At 31.9% G+C, this 10,357-nt stretch overlaps 1 pseudogene; it reads right to left on the minus strand.

Annotated features, from left to right (window-relative positions):
- Nucleotides 1–888: 888 nt before the first annotated feature.
- Nucleotides 889–4,163, minus strand: LOC149560775 (lysine histidine transporter-like 8 pseudogene; annotated as a pseudogene).
- Nucleotides 4,164–10,357: the final 6,194 nt, after the last annotated feature.

Genomic DNA, 10,357 nt, shown 5'->3' on the forward strand with positions numbered 1-10,357 from the left:
GAAAGTAATCATAGATGAATCAACACTTTAACAATCTAGATTCCTTGGAGAGAGAACGCTAAATGTACTTCCTTTTATTTCTTGCACCAAGAAAGAAAGAAATAATTGATTACACAAAAACAACAATTGTACACACTTTCCAAAAATTTCTTTATGATTAGAGCATAAGTGTTCTCCTGTATCCAAGTCCAAAAAGTCCCTTATTACATTGAGATTTAGGAATTTATAGCTATTCTAGAATAACTAACCTTTCGGGTTTGTAACTACCTCAAAAGTTAGAGTTTGAGAACTTAGAACACAAGTTATAACCAACCCCAACTTCTTAAGGAGTCAAAGAACAACATCTTGCATGCACATCCATCAACACCATTAAGTTTGACTTGGATCAAAAGCATCTTCTTAGTGTTTGGCCCATGTGCATATGAATATATATCATACTATACACTTCATTCGTTGAATCTTTAAGAAATCATAAGCATTCTTCAAACTCTGTCTAGTGGCTCACATAATCTGTTGATATTACATGATGTATGCTCTTTGATCAATGATTTCATGCTAAGAAAGGTAGTAGAGGATGTACTTTTGAATATGAGGCAATATTAGATGACAACTTCTATAGTTCTGGATTTTGTCGGTTGATAAGAAGGCAACTGTGTCAAACAAGATTTGTGCTTTGTCATGATTTCCAACCACTGTACTAATCTCCTCCACGTGGGTTATAAGAACAAAAGCTTCCATTCAAATAATTCATACACATTGCCTATCCATGTTTTACATGGTTGTTTGGAATCTAAGATCACCAAATCAAATCTCATAACTGTAGATGGAGAAGTTCAGGCACCCAGTCACTAGATTATTGACTCCTCTTTTTGGCCTGCCGCTTGATGCTTAGCTTGGCTTGAAAAATTGGAGCTTTAGGCCACTATCAACAATGCTCCAAATACCTCCTATTGAGACTGCTATGCCAAGTATGACACCAAATATACCAAGTCTCCAATTCAAATACCAGGTAGTGTTGTATTTCTCAGGCTTCTTTATCATGCACCACATCAAACAAGGGTATGCAAAGGTTACAGTCAATGTGATCCCTCCAAGCAAACTAGCTAAGCTATTGAGGAAAAGAAATGTGACCCCAAAAAAGAATCCCATGAATGTAAAAACCACCCAGAATCCACTTTGAATCCATAGAGGACATGATTTGTTGGCCCAACTGATGTAGGAAGCTTCAAAATCATCAAAAATTGGCATAGCATAATCTGGGAAGCTGGTTAGGCAATTTATAACAACTAGAAGGAATGTTAGGCCCAAAAGTCCCCTTAAGATATCCTGATTATGAAATCCATATAAAGCATTTAGAATCCCTCCTAGTGGCATAAGGTTTCCATAGGCCCAATATCCTCCAATTGCAATAGGGAAGAAGCAGAAGGCAGTCAGTGTATAAGCTACCTTAGCTCCTCTTTGTATCACCTATTTTAGTAGATTAAAATGAACACTAATCTATAAAAGGCATTCTCAATACTAAAAAAAAATAAACACTTAAGATAGGACCAAAGAAGACAAAATTGAGGAAAGTAGACCAAAGATGGTAAACTCCTCAAGTGCTTCTCATGATGATGAAGCTATGTCCCTGATGGATAGTGGATGTATGATCACGATGTGCTCAATCTCCAAATGGATGAGTGATAATCAAATATGAGTGTGGATGAATGATTCAACAATGAAGGTATGGAGGGTTTTCAGCATTATAATAGTATTTTGGTAGTTTTTAGGCTCTCAAAATAGCATTATAAGTTTGCTTCAAAAGTGGATGATTTTAGTGAAGGGAGAGGCTTCTATTTATAGGCCAAGGGGTGGAAGGATGGACACTCATGATGCAAGGATGGCAAGATGGTAAGGGAGGGCTAGGATGCACTCAAAGGGGAGCACATGGATTGTGCTTGTTTAAAGCCAATTAGGAGGTGACACATGTCACAAGGTGATTGGATGTGAGAGGGTAGGATATGGGTTGGTCAAAGGAGTAATGAGGGAGGTTAAGCCATAAATGGGGATGGTTGGGTCAAATAGAGATGGTTGGGTCATAAATAAAGATGGTTGGAAGGAGGATGAGATTGTTGACTTTGGCTTAGAGGTGGTTGGGAGGAGGATGAGATTATTGACTTTGGCTTGGGTTAGCAAGTCTTAACCCTTGCTTAAGTTGTGCACATGATTAGAAGAGGGATTAGGATTAGCTTAGGATTTCGCTAACCTTGTTTAGGGAATGTGACAAGGTTAGAAGGGGGTTTAGGATTAGAATTGACATCTTCTAGAAGAGTCTAGGCTTTTAGGATGAGGATAAATAAGATTTTTTAGAAAATAAATAAAGTTTTATTTATTTCAAGAGTTTAGGTTGAGGAAATATTTATTAAAATATTTTTAATAAATATGAGGATTAATATTTAATCTTAATTAAATATTTTGAGTTGGGATTAGGGGTAGGAAATGATGGGATTAGCCTTTAATCAAAATTAAAGAAGGATTTAGAAGATTTTGGAAGAGGTTCGTGGTCTTAAGGAAATTGGCCAAGTTTTGGACAAAAAATAAATAAATTATTTATTTTGGGATTTTTGGTCAATTTATTAATTAAATAATTAATAAATAAGGAAATAATGTTTAAATAAGATTTAAACATTTTTGGGAGGGATTCCGTAATTAAATATTTTTAATTAAGATAAAGGGATTTAATGGCATAAAAATAAATTAATTAATTAATTAATTAATTAATTAATAAATGATGATGTCATCAGAGATTTTTTTCAGAAAATAAAAATACTTTATTTTCTAAAGGATTTTTAGGTGTCTACACTCTCCACATTGCTACATGGGCTGGATGCTTAAGACTTGATGGCATTGTTGACTGAATCTCAAGAGAAAGATTGTGGTCCCTGAAGGCAAAAGTTATGGCGCCCAATGCATTCAGGATTGTGAAAGCTGAGACAACATCAGATTTAGCCCTGACAGGATCATAAGATATGTTTGGAGGCTTGGGCTGGCTTACCGACAAAGCCCAAATCATTGTGCAGTATGTGATTGAATTTGTTGCTCCAATCAAAGAAAACCATGCGATGGAGTTGAGATTGGGAAGCTGTGCAAAAACCACAGCAAGGAAGGTGACACCAAATAGCACTCAACTAAAGTTAATGGATGGGATTCACAAGTTGGGCCACAAACAATTTGGAAAAAAAAAATTCAACGAGCCCCCTGCGACAATAATTAATCCCATTGCAGTGCCACATGATGGATATAGGATTGGAAAAGTAGAGAGCCACCCACCCAATTTCTCACCAAAAGCATCTTTAGCAAGTTCTCTATACTGATTGTAGTGTTTTCCAAGTACAGATTCATGCAATCTTACAAGAAGCCACAGTGTGTATAGTTGCCAGATATAAGCAACCAATAGAGACAGAATTCCCCATGTCCTCAATGGATTTCTCCTATGAGCTACTTTCTCCTCCAAAGCTCCTGCTGTGGAATTCTACGAGTCATTCCTCACTATGATCTGTAGTAGGGTGCAATACGGCAGTCCCACCTTCTTCCTCAATTTCATCATCCAAATGGCATTCTAAGGCCAATTCTTGTAGCCTTCGCAAGTATGGAGATGCCCATCAATCAAACATCTACGTGTTCATAGGCATTTTATCAAATGGTTATCTTGCAATCTTTGTCTTTGTTCAAGAACTTTCCTCTCCAAGTGTTTGACCAATTAGCATTTAAAGATTGGTGTTATTAATGGCACCACAAATTGAAGATCTTAACTCAACACCCCTCATCTCCACTTAAATCTATTCTCGGTGGATGCATTGTAGCATTTTGATTCATTTCATCTCCTCCATGTAACCGTGTTTGCCTTGACACCTGCCACCTAAATTTTTCTAAATATCTCTGATATCTCATTCACCTCCCCTCTCACATTCATGCATTGCCAAAGCGGTGTCTTTGAAAATTGATAATCATCTCTAATCATATGATTTTGGTTTATTACTTTGGATTTCTCACAAGCTTTATAGCTTCAAAATGCATCTTCATAACACCTACAAGAGTATTGTTGATATAATGACTCTCGTGAGTTTTTGTGAAGCTTTTGCCAAACGTACCTCTTGATTTATGCCTGAGATTGAAAGTTCCATTTCTATTCTACTTATCCATAGACATTTTCACTGCGCATTCTTCCTATGTAATGATTTCCAAAACCTCTGTCAGGAAATAGTTTTAGATTGCATCTTTCAACTTTACTTCCAGCCGGCAATTAATTGGAAGTTGGGATTTAAGTTCGGGTTAGGATTAGGTTAAAAATTTGGAGTATGGGGAGAGAGAGAGTATGGCTAGTACATGGAGAGAGAAAAATTGAGTAAGAAAACTCGAATCCAAACCCAAGCCCATACTTCTCTCTAAAAGTTTTAGTACGTGGAGAGATAAAAGTATGAGGAGAGAGAAAAGTTGGAAGAGAGAGAGTGAAAACCAAAACCAAAACCTTAACCTGTACTTCTCTCTAAAGGTTTTAATATGTGGAGAGAGAAAAGTACGGGGAGAGAGAAACTTAATTTTTTCTTTATGACTAATCCCTCTCTCTCTCCAATTAATTAATTTAATAAAAACTCTCTATAAAATGTATGGGTAACAAATTGTAAGCTTAATTCATTTTTCTAGGCTACATATGTGTAAATATATAATTTTTACATGTTTTTGTACTAACAAACCCAAACCCCATTTCAAAATTTTATCGTACCAACAAATCAATTCTTCAAACCTAAAATCAAATTGGTAACTTAGCGAAAAAGGATTTTGGCGAATTATCTTTGGAAACAAGAGTATTATTTAGTATGCCACAAAAGCACATTCCATGGTTCAAGTTCACTATGTGAAGCCCCTATGTCACATCCTAAATGACCATACATAATTTATTCATATACCTTGATACCTTGAATTCTTTGATATGCCTCATGTGAATGATCAATTAGAACTCTTGAATTTTATTCTCATTGCTTCCCTCATTTGGCCTTAGGTGTTGGAGCTTCCTAAACATAGCCAACTTATATTTTCTAGGTAGAAACTATTCTCTCAACTTGATGACAAATTTATTTTGATATAAATTTTCCTTTTGTTGTTATTGTTTTCCTCTTTAACAATGGGATAGGTTAGCTTAGGAAAAAAAATCCTATGTATGTCCTTAACAAACTTATACTCAAAATGTAATTCAAACTCTACAATCATGTTGATTAAGTTTTCAAGGAAAAGGTTCACCAAATAACTAGAGTTATGTTCAAGCAAGTCCTATCACTCATTTACGGGATGGTTAATAATCTAATTTCAAGAATATCCTCACTATTCTTATATATACACATTTTCGATGCTTCATTGTCACTTAATCTATATATGTGTTCATCGACTATTATTTTTCACTATTTGCAACTTTTATTAATTGTGCATATTACTTCCTCTAGATCTCTAGCTCTAGGTGCCCAATTCCTTAAATTAATAATAGGTGTGTCTTCTCCACACTATATTAATGAGTTTAAAGTTGTCTACACTATCTCTTATTCACCTCGACACAAATTATTGAAGACATAATCCCTTTGTTTAGATCATTTTATCTACTCAAATCCTTAAACCCAAATACTAAATGGTAGTAGCCACATGACAAAAGATTCTAATTATTACAAGTCTAGTTGAACAGCATATAGTCTTATTGTAGCAAGCCCAAATATAAGAAGATAACACTAATACAATAGAGTAAATAAAAAATTCTTTATTAATAAATTTACCACTATTACTATATATGCTATACATAACTTATAAGATCTCAAAATCCGTAACTATGTATATTATTTTCATATTTGACATGCAATGATCATTTTAATGCAAACTCAACTCATAAACAACAATTACTAAGTATTTTCACATGAGTGTGGCATTGATATCCATGTTTACTATTTAAGCCTAATTCATGCACATTCCTCTAATTAATATTCACATATTTCATGCCTATTTTCAACTAGTATACACAAGTCCCTCCTATACCTTTTTGTTCTCTTACCATGTATCATTAAGAATGTTATATGTGATATTATACATATAGAATAAAGTTATATATATGACTTAGTAAAATATTATTTTTTATGAAAAATGTATATCCTCTTTCTATAATATATAGCTTATATATACATGCATATATACTTACATAATCTTAGTAATAACTTTTTTCTCCAAAAATGGAACATAAATTGTCTTATTTATAAATTACTATAATCTACATGTAAGTTTGACAAAAAAATTACAAATCCTCCACTACAATACCCCAAGGACAATCTTAAATTATAAATGGTGGACTATAAAATTTATCGTCATCTCATTCCCATAATTTTTTTCCCATAGATATAAAAAGACATTAATATATCTATAAATTGCTAGCATTTGACAAATGTATGTAGATCTTCTTCAAACAATGACAGATCCTAATTTATCCACTATAATATTTCTAGACAATTACAAATGAATGAATTAAATAAATTAGAACCAAATCCTCCTCCCACTCTACTATCAAGTTATATAAAAGTCTTAAAATTCAATCCTTTTATGTTAGATTTATTTTATGGTTATAACGTAGTGATTGAACAAGATAGAGAAGTAAGGGTAGCAACACAACTCTAAGCATTGTATGCTTGATTTTTGGTTAATGTTGGCAAATCAAAGGTTTTGGTTGCATAGACATGCCCTTCAACTACAAAAGATGGGAAAGTAATTTGAGTTTAGCCAAAACTTATTATGTCCCAACTTTATTACTTAGAGTGGTTTCGGGGGAAGATAGATTGGAGAAAGTATGAGACTATAGATGGTACACAAGTTTTACAAACAAATTTTCAAAATAACCATCAATATCTATTTGTTAATGTGTAATTATTAATATGAGGGTTGGGATTGAGCTAATGGTGGATGGTAACTCATAAGAAAACAAATACTTAAAAAGTTAGTAACTACTTTTATAGGTTCTAATCATGTTAAATTTTACAAATCTAAATATAAAATAATGTAGATAATTATATAATTAAACATAAATTAGATATTCTATTTCAAATTTAAAAAATATTTATTAAAATTTTCAAATTGCAAAAAAAAACATATTTAAATTATTGCATAGCAATTATAGATATTACTATCCATATTTAAAGAAAAAACTAAATAATATATAGTATGTATAAATAAATACTTCCATAAATATATAAACATCTATTAAATATAATTAATAGTGATTGTATTTTAATTATTTGATAACAATTTTATATATTATCTCTTTATCAATATTAAATGAATAACTATCTTAGCTATAATTTAATTTAATAAAAAAATTAATGTAATAATATTAATCTTTTAGCTTAGGTCCCCTCATGGACCTTTGAGAGTTGATTCTTTGTCTAAGAAACATTTGTGATGCAGTCCTCGCTTGAGCCTGGGTGGGTAAAAATCAACTTTCGTGGGGCTTCTAAGGGAAACTTGGGACCCTCAGGAATTGGTGTGGAGACTAGATTGATGATGGGAGTATCTTGGTATTTTGTGCAAAAATGGTGAGAGATGGTACAAATAACCAAGCAAAGTGTCTTGTTGCTATTGAAGTTATGTTGTTGAGGTTAAAGCTTGGTGTTTGAAAATTGCACCTTGAAGGTGATTCTCATATTGTAGTAAATGACATTGTCAAAGGTAATTTAGAGACTTGGTACCTCAACAAATATGTCAAGCAAATCAAAACTCTACTCAACAAAGTGGATCAAAGTAACTCATGTGTTGAGGGAGGCTAACTCACAAGCCAATAAGCTTTTGAATGTTGGGGTGGCAGGCTCATTAGATGAAAACTCTGAAATACTAGAAGATTAAATATGAATATTTCATCATTCAATTTGGACATGTGATAAATTTATGATTGATTGGAAAATAATAGGAATTTGGGCAATGATTTAAATTTGTACAAGCTATTTTCAAGAAAAATCATGGAGTTCTTGAATAACATCTCTTCGCCGAGTTCGATATGCAATCACTCAACAGTCAATTGGGAGGATAAATGAAACACTGATGACATGTGTTTCATTTCCTTGCAATTCAAACTATTATGATCAAGGGTGGCAGTTGTCCTATATCACCATTTCTTCAGGCTTTAGGAATTCTCCATTATTGAAATGGAGGCATTTTGACAAGGTGACAAAGCTCGAAAGGCCAAAGGCAAGTACAGAGTTTGTGTGAGTGGCAAAGCCATGAATAGGTATATTAATGACAATAGAAATGTTGAATGCGTTTAAGCATTTCACATTGTTGGGATAAGAACATGAAGGCAAAAAGGAAAGAAGGTTGGTCATTATAACATTTTTCATCAACTTTTAAATAAGGAACATGCATTTAAAATATTGATTAAAATAATGCTATTAGAAATTTTAATTGTATAATACTAATTATAAAATATTTAAAATAATTTAAAAATAAATAATTTTTTTAAAATATTTATTTTGAAAATAGCAAAAACTAATACAAGAGTCTACAATACAATGGTAATCTATGAGCTCTCCTGTGAGAGTTGGATGGCTTAAACATCACATAGCTTCATTCCAACACTAAAAGTGTTAAATAGTCAAAACTGACTTATTTATTCTAAATTTTCTCCTTAGTGTGTGATATTTAAGAATGGTCTCATGTATGCTAATGTTCTCAATATCAACCATATCATACAAAAGAGATTTTTCATGATTTTTCATGGCTGGTCTGCATCCATTTCATAAACTCCTGATACTTCTCCTCTACTTCCTCCATGAGTTCCTTATATTCTGCTTCAAACTTCCCCATCATTCCACCAAACAGTCTTGGAGTATTAGTTGCTTCAATCAGATGAAACCTTTTTATGATCCAATCAAACCAAGTTTTTTCTATTTATTTTTCAGGAATCTGCCGCATCATCTTTTGCATGAAGTTTTCATGGCGCCTCTTCATCTATTGCGAGAATTCCTTATGCTTTCTATCTGCCTCCTTCATGAGTTCGTTGTATTCTTCTTGAGACTTATCCATTGATATTGCAGAAAACCTTCCCTCCATCTGCTGAAACTAGATTATAATCCACTCAAACCATATGTTTTTGGAAAATTTGATTAATAAAATAGACGTCTAAGAAGAAAAGCTGAAAAACTTCAGAATAGGGTTAACATATAGTAATAGGCTCTGCAAATTATTTTGGCCTACGAGATGTTAAATTCTGCAAGATAATTATCTTAACAATGATGAATCAAAGGAAGTATTACCAACATATTGCTTACCTCAAATTAAGATTGAATGTCAAAGATCATGAGAACAAGACTGAGAATATCTAAAAGTCTTCAGAAATGATTCAGCATGGAAGGTATTTGAGCTTTCTTCCTTGTTGAGATAAAACAGGATGGTGACTTCAGCATTTTTAGGCAACTTTTAAATAAGAAACTTGCATTTATCAGTTTTTTGTTTTTAAATATATATATTAAATGAAGGAAAAATAATGTATAAAAAGAAAAAGAAAAACAGTTTGAGACACACATCCAAGTTATAAATAAATAAAAAACTAGCTTATATACATATTATATATATATATATATATATATATATATATATATATATATATATATATATATATATATATATATATATATATATATATATATATATATATATAATAAGTTGGGAGATATCCTTTGAATATATATAAGCTAGTAGCATTGTCGATGCAATGTGTTTAGCACAACAGATTCATTTGACATTAAAGCAATTTGTATCTTGTATATAGGATAAATCATTTAGAAATATCATGCAATGGAAAAATTTGGAAATATCTTATTTTCCAATAAGATTTTTTAGATATTCTGTAAACTTTTTAAAAATAAGATATTGAAAAATAATAAGAAGTTATATATTTTTTATTTATGTATTTACTAAAAGATTTTTTTTCCTAATATTCGCATTAGAAAAATAGAAAGTTTTTCACTACTTTAGAAACATCTTCAATTTCAATTTAAAAAGTAAGATGTTTCTTTATCTTGTATCTTTCTTTATTAGTTCTAGCAAGTGGCTCTTCAATATTTGTAGTTACACAATTAAATGCAACCAAACATCTTTCTTTATAGTTGTATGGATAGATGGACATACTATAAATTATTACTAATTCTTAAAATATAAATAAGTGTGACCTGTCAACTCATCACTCTACTAGCTCACCATCTTATAAAACATTCAAGTAAATGTCAAATTTTATTAAAACAATCAAATGTTTACATTGATGAATGCTTCCACTATAGAAAGCCTCTCTACTTAATTAAAATGT

This window comes from Cupressus sempervirens, chromosome 4 (assembly GCF_028749045.1).
Source record: "Cupressus sempervirens isolate cs-2001-9-10 chromosome 4, ASM2874904v1, whole genome shotgun sequence".
NCBI classification, from domain to species: domain Eukaryota; kingdom Viridiplantae; phylum Streptophyta; class Pinopsida; order Cupressales; family Cupressaceae; genus Cupressus; species Cupressus sempervirens.